At 35.0% G+C, this 15,276-nt stretch overlaps 1 pseudogene; it reads left to right on the top strand.

Moving 5' to 3' along the window:
* Nucleotides 1–2,626: 2,626 nt before the first annotated feature.
* On the top strand, nucleotides 2,627–13,739 carry LOC107872065 (annotated as a pseudogene).
* The last annotated feature ends 1,537 nt before the right edge of the window (nucleotides 13,740–15,276 follow it).

Here is a 15,276-nt window from a genome sequence, read left to right as displayed (position 1 = left end):
TCTTCCATCAATGTGGGAGAATTTAGTAAGCTTTCCAAAAGAAGTACACTTTCCATTTTGATATCTCTCTTTCCCTCCACTATTTTTTCCTTTATTTTCCACTCACACATAGAACCCAACAAGCAGTGCATTATTATATGTTGTAAAAAGTGACTCTCGTAGGAAGTAGTGCATTATTATATGCGGTAAAAAGTGACTCTTGTAGGAAGTAGTGCATTATTATGTACTGTAAAAAGTGAAACTTGTAGTAAGTAGTGCATATTTATATGTTGTAACAAGTGACTCTTGTCGGTAGGTGGTGCATTAGTATGTGTTGGACAGATGAGTATTATATTATCGGGCAAGAGGTTGATACATAGAAAGTGATAAATAAGGCGTGTATTCTTCTTAATTAATATTTTTGTAAGAAATATGTAAATATATATATATATATATATATATATATATATATATATATATAATAGATAATTTGAAACGACTGAAGTGTTGTAGGCTTATATGTATCCACTGTTAGCATAATGGACTAGTAGTAAATATTGTATATATTAATGCAATTATATATTATTGTATATTAGCTGCAAAGATTTGATTTAGTAATAGTGATTATAGAGTAGATTTGGTGGGATAGCATAGCAAATTTAGAGGAATAGAAAAGTTAATCTTTAGGATAGGAAGATGAATCTTTAGGGATATAATCTTTGAATATTCTCTATTTAATGGCAAGACTCTCTGTATTGAGAGACATTCAGCAGTCAGCACAAATTTGACATCCACCACCGGTTAAAGGACTATCCCTTGACAGAGAACGACTACAAACAGTAAAGTGCAAATAACAAGAACAACAACAGAAATGTACACATTATATTTACATGAAAACCACTTTTTTCAAGGGAGTAAAGCACGACCTATCTCTTAGGATTTACACCAACAAATTCACTAAAACAACACATATTACCAGATTCTTGTTAAGTGTTGCAGCTGTAATCTTTTGTTACAGCAAAACATGAAACTAGCTAGCAAGTTCCAATGCCTAACTTGGAACTGGGTTGCAAAGATGGACACCTTAACTTGACCTCAACTAACAATTAAACACTTCAACTTACAATGTGATCATCCAAGTATCTTCCAAAATTTATGTGTCACGTCAGTATCGGATATCTACAAGATACAATATAAATGAGTTGAGGTGTCTAAATATGCATTCTGTCAGTTAAGGACCAAGTTAGTTGTCTATCTACATATTATGCTTATAATAATGATAGTATTTGAAAATGACAACTTGGGAATGAAGGAAGAGGGAACATAACTCAACATGGACTTCAGTTATCACAAAGTTTCAGGTACAACTTACTGATTGAGGATCAGCATGTGTGGTTTATGTATGTTGAAATATTTGCCTGGAACCCTTAAGATCAAAAGTTTGATGGGGCAGTGCACTGGTTCAGAAATCCACTCATGTGCCTCGGCTGCCTTAAAATCTTGAATCCCCCTTTGCACTCTACTATATCGTCACCCCACCCTCATTGCGCCCATATTCCCTATACGTTACTCTAGCTCCCATAGTTTTCTTAACAACTTTTAAGGATCATTTTGTATGTGGAATGGATTAAGGATATCTCATGACATTATTTCATCCCGCCTTCCATATAGGATAGTGTCATTTTAGCATAAATAGTGGGATAAGATAATCTGGGGATTAGCTAAGACCTCTAACCAAATATGACATAAATTTAATCTTAAATTTTATTCCGAAATTCTTATCCTTATCCGACCTATCAAACAAACCCACCTGACCAAATAAGAATTCCATTTAATCAGGCATTAATTTCCACTTTCTGTGTAAAGATGTTTTTTTTTAGAAAACTACACGGTTAAATGACTTTTACGTCCAAGAAAAGTTATGTCTTTCCGTTTAATCAATGGACATAAATAAAGTAGTCCATCTGTCCTGCATTATGTGGGACATTCATTCTATATGATTCAACTATGTATTACTTATTAAAGTTGATTTGTGCCTTGGACATTTTTTTTCTTGATAATCTTGAGTCAATTTAATAATCAAAAAGCAATCCAAATTAATCAATCCCTTAGTGGGCTAATATCTCAACAACATTACTATGATGGAATATTGTGAATTTGTGTTTGATTCTTCTTTGTATTGTTGAAGTTCCTCTTTAGTTATTTACTTCAACTTCTCTCTCAATCCCATTTTTTACAATTTCACACGCCTTAATCTTGGCTGCTTTGCTGAAATTTAAACGTATTATTGTATTTATTCAACCTATTGTATTTTGAAATTAATTCTTGTTCCAAGTTAGATATATGATTCAAAATCTATCTATTAGTTTTTAATTATAAGGCTTTAAATATATACATAAAAAAAATAATATAGTCAAATCTCTTTATAATGATGTTGTTTGTTTGAATAATTTTGGCCTGCTATGGTGACTACGGTGAAATTGTGTTAGAGAGAGCATATAATATAGCAGATGTTGTCTGGCTACAGTGAAATTCTTGAGTTTCGTGTGCTCTGATAAAGGCTTATGTACTTTTTATACATGATCAGATCTTGACAACTTGAAAAGAAAAACTAGTTTGGCTTGACTAGTGAAGACAAACTACATACATGAAAGAAAGAGAAAAAGGAAAAGGACAAAGAGAAGACAAGGAAGCAAACAGCTCATGGGTATGTCATAAAACATTTATTTATATTTGTTTTCATTTTGACAAGATTAATTTAGTCTTATAACTATGTTTTTCTCATTAAGGAGCTTAATCCACTTCAACATGTTAACCATCTTGAATAAAAATAAGAGTTAATACATAAATATAAATATGATCCTAAACTTTACACTAAATTATAAATTTGACTTTAAACTTTGATAGTGCACAAATAGGACCTTTAACTATTCAAAACCTGAACAAATATGACCTCCGATTTTGCAATCTCATGCGTGAGTTTCACTCGCGCCTACGTGGAAAGGTAATCCAATCACACGGTGCCACATCGTTAAAAGGGCTGACTTGGAGAGGTCATATTTGTGCAGTTTTGAATAGTTAAAGGTCATATTTGTGCACTGTCAAAGTTTTGTTTTTTTTGTTAAAAAGATGTCTTTTATTATTATTATTATTATTATTATTATTATAGCAGCAACACCTAGTTTTTTTAATTACAAAATCGAACCCGCGCAGTAGGCTGAAGGAAGCGTCCAAGAATAGCAAATAACACCACTGGGCTATCTAAGTGTCTTGTTTCATGTGGTTCAACATTAATATACGTACATAAATATAGATTTTCTACCTTATATATATAACGATACTTTTTTACCGAGGGGGTTCGGGTGAAACCCATGGCAACCACGTAGGTCCTCCCCTGCATTAATTTGATAATATTTTAATAACGTTAATTTAATAACATTGTAATAATGTTAATTTGATAACGTTAATTTAATATACTACTACTATCCTTAATAACATTAATTTAATAATGTTTTATTAAAACTATAATTTTTTTATTGTTATTATAGTTTCATCTTTAATTTAATATTTAAGCAAATTATATTTAGATATATTATATAACTTAAATTCTCGCTCTGCTTTATAATATATATATATACATACCCGCGCGATTTTTTCTTATGAGGCTGACCTATCTAATTAATAAATCTTCAATATTGCTCTATTTCCGCAATGACAAAAGAAATTAGATGTCATTTTCATCTTTGAGCCGAAAATAATGAAAAAATAATAGTGAAAAGTCATTTAAAGGTCATTTTTGTGCAGTTTTGAATAGTTAAAGGTCATATTTGTGCACTGTCAAAGTTTAAGGTCATATTTATGTATTATACCCTTAGATTTTAAGTTGGATGTGTCCAGTTTTGCGTGTTGAACACGCGTTTTGCCACATAGGATCGGAGGTCATATTTGTGTAGTGTTGAATAGTTAAAGGTCATATTTGTGCACTGTCAAAGTTTAAGGTCAAAGTTATAATTTGGTGTTAAGTTTAGGGTCATATTTATGTATTTTATCTAAAGAAAAAACCTTTCATAGAGTTTTATATAAGAAAAATGATTTTTTTTCATGGGGTTAAGTCGTTTAAGGGCAGGGATTCAGGGTAACACGTCTTTTTATGGTTGGGTTTGATGTGTAAAATAGTGCTTATAACGATTTGGCACTCGAACCTAACTAAACTGCTAATTGAAGTCTACTTGTTGAACGGTACATCATCTTAAACCACTTGACATACCACTTGAAATGTGTAGAGTAACTTTGTACGTGAAATGGTAAAAGTACAGTGATTTTTCTGTTACAAAACAAATAAAAGTTACTTTCTCAAACAATTTTTAACAATTGAGTGACCTTTTAAGAAATCTAGCTCTTGCCTTCTGATATAAATAGTAAGTACAGGGCAAACATTTTGCTTATGAAATAGACTATTTTGAAGAAGGCCTTTATATTAACGGTTGTTGCCTGTTAAATTAGAGTAACATTTTTCACCGCGAATATGTGGCACTGAAAATTTTGACACACTTTTGGTCTCATAGCAGGTATCATCTGCTGGTCTTCGTAAGGACACTGTCAATCTTTGTGATTTCATAAAGAGGTTAGAGATTGAAGAGGATCAAATTGTTCTTGACACGGATCAAATTGAAAAGCTGAATTGGAGCTGACATTATTGTTGGCATGTTTATTGCTTTTTTATTACATTTCGGGTGATTCTAATGCCGAAATGTCTTGCATATCATATGAGGTTCATGATCTGGTTCAGTCACTTTCTCATCAAAGTGGAAATGACATGCTCGTTAAATTAAAGGATCATGTTGTTCCTCTCCTCCTTGAAAATATCAAAAGTTTTATCATATCAGATCATCATTTTGAATCAAGTGCCACCATGACTGAGGATCAGTTGGTTAAACTTTTAGGCGTGCTCCTTGTGAATCTCCATTATCTACCCAAGGTTCGTGCTGAGTTGCTTTGGCCATCAAGGACTCAATATGAGCTTCTTCAGAATGTTTTTGGCAACTTAAGAGATTTCCATGGGCTGAAAGTAAATCGTTGCATTGAGCGTAAGACAATTGAATATGTCTTACCTCAGTTTCAACTTATGGCTGAAAGAGTAGGACACTTCTGTTTTATCCTATTGTCTTACCAACTTAATAAAACAGATGAAAAAGATGAAGATGGACTTGCTAAAACAGATAAAAAAAATGAAGAATATGAAGTCTCCAAGTCAATTCCATTCTAGTCCATCTACTTTTGAAGATAATTCCGATTTTTCTGGAGGTTATGCACATATGTTCAAATTTGAAAGCTTCAAAGTCAGATGAAGTTGGATACTTCATTAAGAAGCTCCTATAAGCCTCTCCAAACATTCTTAGAGAATATTTGATTCATCTACAACAACACATGGTTAATGTTATTACTCCTAGCTCCACAGCTCGAAATATTCATGTCATGATAGAGTTCCTATTGATTATTCTTACTGATATGTCCAAGGACATTATTCGTCATGGCAAATTGTTTGTTCTCTTGGAACGTATTGGAGCACTTACCAAAGAGGTATTCGTTCTTTTTCGAAACTTAGAAGAGAACTCAAGAAATGAAGAGAATATGAAGGAAACAAGCAGTGCAAGTCTAGACTTGCTAGAAGATATTGATGTCCTGAAGGAAGATCTCAAGAATGTTTTCTTGAAAGTCCATGCAAACTCATCACAGCTCTGCTTCCCCATGGTGATGGACTGCTCTTCATGAATCTTCTACTCAGAACATTAAATGACTTGCTCAATTCCAATGCTTATTCAGTTGTTCTAATAGAAGAAGAAATCAGTTGGGTGAAAGAACTTAGAACATATAATATTGTTCTTCAGGAATGTGGAGCAAGAATTGCATAGAGATCTTTGGACTTGTATTCTAGATGTGGCATATGAGGCGGAACATACTATTAACTCAATTCTTTCCAGAGATCATGGTCTCGTGCAGCTTATTTTCTTACTTCCTGATACCGTAAAAACGATCAAGCTTGTCAAGAAAGGCACAAGAGAAGATCTCCAAGAACATGAGTACTATTTTTGCTAACTCACCCAACAAGCCAGTTGAAAACAAGTCAGCAATAGCTGGTAAAATAATTATAGGTTTTGAGGAGGAGACAGAGTGGATAATTCAGAAGCTCACCAGTGGACCATCTGAGCTAGATGCCATTTCTATAGTCAGGATGCTAGGGCTTGGAAAAACTACTTTGGCTTACAAAGTGTATACTGAAAAAGCTGTTGTTGATCATTTCGACATTTGCACTTGGTACACAGTTGACCAGGAATGTAATGAGAAAAATTTATTGCAGAAAATTTTCAATCAAATTATTAGTTTGAAAGGAAGGGTCGGTGAGGATGCCATAGATGATGACGTTGCTGATAAGCTACGAAAACATTTATTTAGAAAGAGGTACCTTATTGTGTTGGATGAATTGTGGATGCTGCAACATGGGATGAGCTAACAAGACCATTATATACCATTCCATCTGAATTTCAGAAAGAAAGCAGAGTTATTTCAACAAGTCAAAAAAAAGATATGGCTTTGCACGAAAAATGCCACAGTGATCCTTTTGATCTTCGATTGCTAAGTCTAGAAGAAAGTTGGGAGTTATTAGAGAAAAGGGTATTCGGGGAAGAATGTTGCCATGATGAACTAAAGGATGTTGGAGACAAAATAGCCCAAAAGTGTGGTGGGCTCCCTTTGGTACTTGATTTGGTCGACGGAGTCATTTCTAGGAAGGAAAAGAAAGAGGCTTTGTGGCTTGAAGTTCTCAATAATTTGAGTTTCTTTTGTTTTAAGGATGAAGACGAAGTGATGAAAGTTATACAGTTAAGCTATGACCATTTGTCAGATCACCTAAAGTCGTGCCTGATTTACCTTGCAAGTTATCCAAAGGACGAAGATATTTGGATCTATGAGCTGAAAGAATTATGGAGTATTGAAGGACTTGTGGAACCAACTGATTTGAAGAGTGTGGAAGAAGTAATGAAGGTTTATATGGATGAGTTAATTTCTAGTATTTTGGTAATATTTTTCAAATAGACAAATCATAAGGTACAGGGATGCCGAATTCATGATCTTGTGCATGATTTTTGTTTGATTAAAGCTAGAAAGGAAAAGTTGTTTGACTTCACAAGTTCAGATGTTTTGTATTCCTCTTCTTCTTCTTCTTCTTCTTCAGATCCGATGCTATGTGGAATGACCATTCATTATAATAAATATCAGGACATCATTCATTTCTTGTTCAATCTAGAAAAGAAGTGTCCTGCTAAACACCTCCTCTCTTTGAAGATACACATGAAATGTGAATATGATATGCATAACAATGTTTCTCCCTAAAACTGTCACTTAAGACACTTGAGGCTTCTTAAAATGTTGGATCTGACAAACATAAATTTGAAATATTCTTTGCTCGATAAAATAGGCATGCTTTTTCATTTGAGGTGCTTAATCATTCAGACGGATACACAAGCTCGACTCTTTCGGATGGAGGTACAAGCTTTCCCCCTGTCATTTTCAAACCTCTGCAATCTAGAAATTCTGGTGGTGAGGTCTTTTTTCCAAAATATGGTGTTATCACCTAGTATCTAGAGTCTTGCTTAGCTATGATAGGTGGACATATTTGACTGTTCTATCTTTGAATTAGACATTGATAAACCAGCAAAGTTAGAGAATCTGAGCATATTAAGTTTTGTCAACCTTTCTTGTTCGGTAGACTCAGGGGATATTTTCAAAAGGTTTCACAATCTTCAAAGCCTTGAATTCAGAATGGATTATTCAGTAGCAGAGCAGATTTATTTTCCAAGATTGGATGTCCTTAATAAACTTGTAAAAGTTTTTGCAGACTTATGGTGCTTTGGGTGTATGCATGTACATCAGTTTGATTTCACATCCCTTCGAGCTTAAAAGAAGTGTATTTGATTGGCTTTAATCTGACATCAGATGTACTGTTAGGAATTGGGAGATCACTACCCAACCTTCAAAAGTTGAGACTAGTTGGAGGAAGCATCCAGGGTAGGGAATAATGGAACATGGAATGAGTTGTTGTGATCACGTGTAGCTCTGCACTAGTATGATATTGTCCGCTTTGGGCCAAGCCCTCACGGATTTGTTTTTGGGCACCTCGCAAAAGGCCTCATACTAGTGGAGTTGGGTGACACTTTAAATATTGGACATGTTCCCTCTATTTTTCCAATGTGGGATTGTGTTTGCTACTCAACAATCCCCCCTCAAACCAAGACCACATCACTTGTGACCTCCCCGTACCGCCACTACCAACCAGTGAAACATACCTCTTGACCATCACTTTTCAAAAAGACTTTTGACACGACGCATCAATCGTAGATCTCAATTACTAGGTCACTTCACATAATCTGCTAAACATCTTGTACCACCGTTATCACCCAACGGGACACGCCGCCTGGCTACCACTCACTAGGAAGACTTTTGACACAAGGAACCACCTGCAGATCACCAGTCTTGTCGTTACACCAGAAACTTTTCACCAACCACAGTCACCACTCCGACACACCCAAACCTGGGCTCTGATACCACTTATTGGGAAAGACGAGCACACAATCAAAGAGCCCGACAGGGTAGCAGCGAAAAATACTCAAGACTAAAATTTTCCTTTCAACTTGAACCAAGAGGAGACAAATAAACTCAAGAAAAATAGAGTAATATACAGCAAACAAATCAACCAAATGAAACAAGATAAGAATAAAGGCAATCACACGAGACACAAGATTTACGTGGAAAACCCTTCAGTGTGAAGAGTAAGAAACTACGGGACAAAAACCTCCCCTATAATCACCAAAGAGTTACAATATTGTCCTCCAAAATGGACACCAAATAAGTTCCAAAGAACAAGAAACAATACATAATCCACAGCACCAAACACTAGAGAAATAAAGGAGCGAAAATACCAAAACCGCAGCTACTGTTTGGGAATAAATAACAGGAGCTACAGGCCAAGAAATCAAGCTCCGTCAGTGCTTAATAAAATATTGATATTAGAGTAACAAGCAGTCCAAAAATCAGCTCAATTGGACAAGAAACAAAGTGGAAATTGCAATTTGAAGTTGACAGCTGTGGCTGAAATTTAGGTGCAAAAATCAGCTTTGTTTTTCTCTCTTTGGCTGCTGAAAACTCTCTTTTTGTGATGGTGAATAAGACCTAAAAAGATCAATACATATGTCCCACAGTAATGGGCCTACGGGAAAAAGTGGGATGGTCCAAATTGGGCTTCATTTTATCCACATAGGAAGGGACAAAGGCCCATGATCCAACAATTCTCCCCCTCCCGACTATGTGGAGGAGACCGTCATTCCGGCGATCATGCAACAATCTTCAAAATTCCCTCTTGGTAAAGCTTTAGTTATCATATCGGAACCATTATCATCCGTATGAATCTTCTCAAGTTAAAGCAACTTAGAATCCAACACATCCCGAATCCAATGGTATCTCACATCAATATGTTTAGACCGACCATGAAATGTAGGATTCTTGCCAAGATGTATGGCACTTCGACTGTCACAATGAAGCACATATCTCTCTTGAGCACAACTAAGTTCCCCCAAGAATCTCTTCATCCAAAGCAATTCTTTACAAGTTTCAACGACAGCAATAAGCTCAGCTTCTGTAGTAGATAGAACAACACATTTTTGCAACCTAGATTGCCAAGACACAGCTCCCCCTGCAAAAGTAACCAAATTCTCTAAAGTAGACTTGCGAGTATCAACATCACCGGCCATATCTAAATTAGTATAACCACAAAGACTAGGCTTCCTTGTACCAAAACACAAACTCAGACTAGAAGTACCACAAAGATATCTCATAATCCACTTCATACCATTCCAATGTTCTCTTCTCGAATTAGAAAGAAAATGACTAACAATACTAACAGCATGAGAAATATCCAGTCTTGTACAAACCATTACATACATCAAACTACCAACAACTGAAGCATAAGGAACTTTCTTCATATCTTCCTTCTCATCATCACTGGAAGGACACTGCTTCGTGCTCAACTTGAAGTGCATGGCTAAAGGTGTACTGACAACCTTAACCATGTCCATGTTAAACCTTTGAAGTACTTTCTGAATATACATCTCTTGTGATAACTACAACTTCTTGGCCTTTTTATCACGGACAATCTGCATGCCAAGAATCTGCTTTGTTGGTCCTAAGTCTTTCATAGAAAAAAGACTTACTCAACTCTTGCTTCAACTTTTGAATCCTGCAAACATTATGGCCAACAACAAGCATGTCATAAACATAAAGCAATTCAATAATAAAGTCACCATCAGAGAATTTTTGCACAAAAACACAATGGTCTGAATCAGTCTTCTTGAAGCCCTGCTGACTCATAAAGGAACCAAACTTCCTGTACCACTTCCTAGGAGCTTGTTTCAATCCATATAAGCTCTCATACAAGCTCTTCTTCAATTTCCAAACATAATTCTCTTTTCCCTTGACTTCAAAACTTTCAGGTTTCTCCATATATATTTCTTCATCTAAGTCACCATGGAGAAAAGCAGTTTTAACATTTATTTGCTCAACCTCTAAATCTAGACTTGCAGCTAAGCCTAGAACCACACGAATGGATGACATCTTTACAACCGAAGAAAATATCTCATCAAAATCAACTCTCTTTTTCTGGTTAAATCCCTTCACAACCACTCTAGCTTTGTACCGTGGAATTGGATTACCATATTCATGCTTTACTCAAAAAACCAACCTATTTTTTAAAGTTTTTCTGTCTTTAGGCAGCTTAACCAAATCAAAGGTATGATTATCTTGTAAAGATTTAATTTCATCCTTCATAGCATCAAACCACTTTTCTTTTTCTTCACTTTCCATGGCCTCATCAAGACTATTAGGTTATCCCCCGTCAGTCAAGAGTACATACTCACTAGGAGAATAATGAGATAAAGGTATTCTCTCTCTTGTAGATTGTCTGAGAGAACTCTCTGGAGCATCAACAACTGGTTGTTGATCAACTATATCAACTTGCACTAGAGTATCAACAACTTCTTGCTGGTCATTCTAAACATGATCATCATCTTCATTATCAACTTGATTTTCATCATCATGAAGATTTTCTTCAGGAGCAGCAGTCAAAAGAACTGGATCAACATCAACTAGGCTCTCACTACTCTAAGAATCAACCTTCTCATCTTTGTCAAAATCATCAATTGTTTGGTCTTCAAAGAACACAACATCGCGGCTTCTAACAAGTTTCTTCTCAACTGGATCATAGAAACGATAGAAAAATTCATCTTGACCATAACCAATGAAGATACACTGTCTAGTTTTAACATCCAACTTTGACCTTTCATCCTTAGGAACATGAACAGAAGATTTACACCCAAAGACTCTAAGATGATCATAAGAAACATTCTTACTAGACCAAACTCTGTCAGGGACATCACCATTCAAAGCAACAGTAGGAGATAAATTGATAACATAAACAGCAGTATTAAGTGCTTCTGCCCAAAAGGAATCTGGCAGCTTAGCATCTAAAATCATACATCTAACCCTCTCAACTAGAGTTTTGTTCATCCTTTCTGCTAAACCATTCAACTAAGGAGTTTTTAGAGGAGTTTTCTGATGCCGAATACCCTACTCTCTGCAATATCTATCAAAAGGACCAATACACTCACCACCATTATCTGAACGGATGTATTTCAATTTCTTCCATGTCTCTTTTTCAACCAAGGCTTGAAAATTCTTAAACACATCAAGTACTTGATCCTTGGAATTCAAAGGAAATACCTAGAGTTTGCGAGAATGATCATCAATAAAAGTCACAAAGTAAAGTGCACCACCATGAGACCTTACTTTAAAAGTACCGCACAAATCAGAATACACCAACTCTAGCAAATCGAGTTTTCTTGAAGGCGGATGACTCTGAAAAGAAACTCTTTTCTGTTTACCGGCTAAGCAATGAACACACTTCTTCAACTTTGCTTGTTTTACTCTAGAAAATAAATTTTTCTTAGCCAAACTATCAATCCTCTTCTCACTCATATGACTGAACCTTCTATGCCACAACTCTGATTAAGTATCATTCTCCACCAAGTTTATCAAGCCTCTAAAAGTAGAGCCCTGAAATACATACAAGTTAGACAACTTGTCACCTTGAGCCACAATCATTGAACCTCTAGTAAGCTTCCACTGGCCAGAACCAAGGGTATTAAAATAACCCTCATCATCAAGGTTCCCTACAGAAATCAAATTCAAGCGAACATCTGGAGCATGCTTGATATTATTGAGAACTAGTTTGGAACCATTGTTACTTTCCAAACAAACAGTGCCAATGTCAAGTACTTTAACTTCATCATTATTTCCCATTTTCAATATTCCAAAATTACTTGGAGTATAAGAAGAAAATAATTCCTTTTTTGGCGTAACATGAGAAGTAGCACCAGAATCCACAAACCAGCTAGACTCATCGTGAACAAGATTAATGGCATTCTCACCACAAGCAACAAGAAGATCATCATTAGCAACAACAACAACACAATTTTTATTATCGCCTTCTTTCTCTTTTCGTCTTATATCTCTCTTATACTTGTAACAATATTTCATGATACGCCCCTTTTTGTTGCAATAGTCACATGTAACATTCTTAAATTTGGACCTTGACTTACTTCTACTTTTATCTCTATCATTTGAATCTTTGGACTTGTTTCTCCCTCTCTCTTCAGTAACCAAAACATCAGAGTGTGAAGATGAAGAAAATGAGGCCTGAGTTTTTCTTCACATCTCTTCATTCAAGACACCACTCTTAACATATTTCATAGTTACAATACCACCGGGAGCAGAATTAGTCAAAGAAACTCGAAGAGTTTCCTAAGAGTTAGGCAGAGTATTAAGAAGTCAAAGTCCCTAAATTTCTTCATCGAACTTTACACCCATTTCGGACAGCTGGTCAAGGTCACCCTGAAAATCATTAATATGGCCAGAAATAGGACTGCCCTCTTTATACCTGATATTCATCAATTGCTTAAGCAGGAACAATTTGTTATTGCCAGTCTTTGAAGCATAAAGTGTCTCGAGCTTGTCCAACAAACTTCTAGCATATGTCTCATTCACAATATTATTTCTAACATTATATTCAACCCATTGTCTGATATAGCCACAAACCTATAAGTGCTCAAATTCCCAATCCTCATCTGTCACACACCATCTTGCTCATATTTGCCTCCATCATTCAAATCAACAATCAACAACAACCAACGCTCTGATACCACTTGTTAGGATCGTGTGTAACTCTGTACTAGTATGATATTGTCCGCTTTGGGCCAAGCCCTCACGGATTTATTTTTGGGCACCTCCCAAAAGGTCTCATACTAGTAGAGTTGGGTGATACTTTAAATATTGGACATGTTCCCTCTATTTTTCCGATGTGGGATTGTGTTTGCTACTCAACACAAGTCACCTTCCACAATCTCAAATTATTGGCACTAACTGATGTATTTTTTTCTGAATGGCGAGTTATTGCAGATGAATCCTTTCCTGTGCTCGAGTTATTATGCATACTAGATTGTACTGATTTTATAGAGATCCCAGAGAGTTTGGGGGAAATTGCTTCATTAAAGCTTATCTCAGTGTTGGGAAGCCGTCAGCTTAAAGAGTTGGTACTCAAGATTAAAGAATATGTTGAAGAAAATACTGGCGAAGACAAGATTGAGGTATACCCATGAGTAATTTAAAGGTGGATTTAGTTGTTTTTATCTCTATTCAGCTTTTTATTATGGTTACTGTTGTTCTTTTCTTCCTGATTTTATGGAATTTTGGGATGAGAAAGTTGTGGTGTTGCAATGGATCAGGTGGGAGTATATAAAGTTTCGGTTTCGAGTTTTGAGAACGAAAAGAAATACTCATATGAAACTCTTCTTTTTAATTGATCTTATACAACGTGAATTTTAATATTAGATATTCATAGAATGGAGACATAGTCCAATTTCATTATCACTAAAGTGGAATCTTTCTCTATGTTAGAGGAGATTCGATGTAGTTTATATTAATAAAATTATACTTAAAATATGTAAACACTCTATTCTTTTCAAACCTCATTTTATGAAATTATATGAAATATGTTATTGTAACACAATATGATTTTTTGATAAAAGAAATTCAATGGAACCGACCGCTTATCGTAGTTTCCCTCGTGAGAAATAGGAACTTTGCAGAGTTTAGATATACAATTTGATATTATGAATTTGGAACTCTAATTCTTCTTAAACTACTGAATTGTAGATTAATAATATATACAAATTTTAAAAATTTATTAGATAAATATGTCTTACGTCAAAAGTCAATGAATTCGGATGAACTTGTAAGCAGGATCCAGGGGAGGAGCTAAATGTTGTTTGCGGGTTCAACTCCAATCTAGTAGCTTTGGTTTAAACTCTATAATGTCTTAAAAATCTATTGAATATGTACAAATAATTAATCTAAAAATCACACTACTAGAAAAATGCTTATTACTTAGGGATTTTACCTAGGGAATAATATCACAGGAAATACATGCGGATTTGTCTATGAAATTATTAAATTCGTCAATACTAAAATATATTACTCGTGAACTATATTTTTGCAACAAATTCCGCAAGTAAATTTGGCGTCATATTGCGCAAATTTCTTTCTTGCGACATTACCTAGGGAAATATATCGGTGGGTATTTTATCTCTAGGTAAATCCGCAGGTATATGAACAAATATATATATTTTTTAAATCTGTAGATAAATTCCCAGGTAATTTATCCTACGGATTTACCTAGAAATATTTTGGTGGAAATTTATGTAATTGATTTTATTACCTGGGAAATTATTTGGGGATTTTATGCTGCGAATTTTGCTGAGGATTTATTCTTGGGGATTTACCTGCGAAATTATTACTTGCGACATTACTTGGGAAAATATATTGGCGGGTATTTATCTCTAGGTAAATCTGCAGGTATATGGACAAATATATGTATTTTTTAAATCCGTAGAAAAATCCCCAAGTAATTTATCCGACGGACTTACCTAGAGATATTTTGGTGAAAATTTATGTAATGGATTTTATTACTTGGGAAATTATTTGGGGATTTTGTGCTACGAATTTTGCTAGGGATTTATTCTTGGGAATTTACCTGCGAAATTATTACTTGCGACATTACCTTGGAAAATATATCGGCGGGTATTTTATCTCTAGGTAAATCTGCATGTATATGAATAAATATATATATATATTTAA

The sequence above is a fragment of the Capsicum annuum genome, chromosome 5 (genome assembly GCF_002878395.1).
Source record: "Capsicum annuum cultivar UCD-10X-F1 chromosome 5, UCD10Xv1.1, whole genome shotgun sequence".
Classification (NCBI taxonomy): Eukaryota; Viridiplantae; Streptophyta; class Magnoliopsida; order Solanales; family Solanaceae; genus Capsicum; species Capsicum annuum.
The sequence above is the reverse complement of the archived record's forward strand: the minus strand, read 5'-3'. Positions and strand labels throughout refer to the sequence as shown.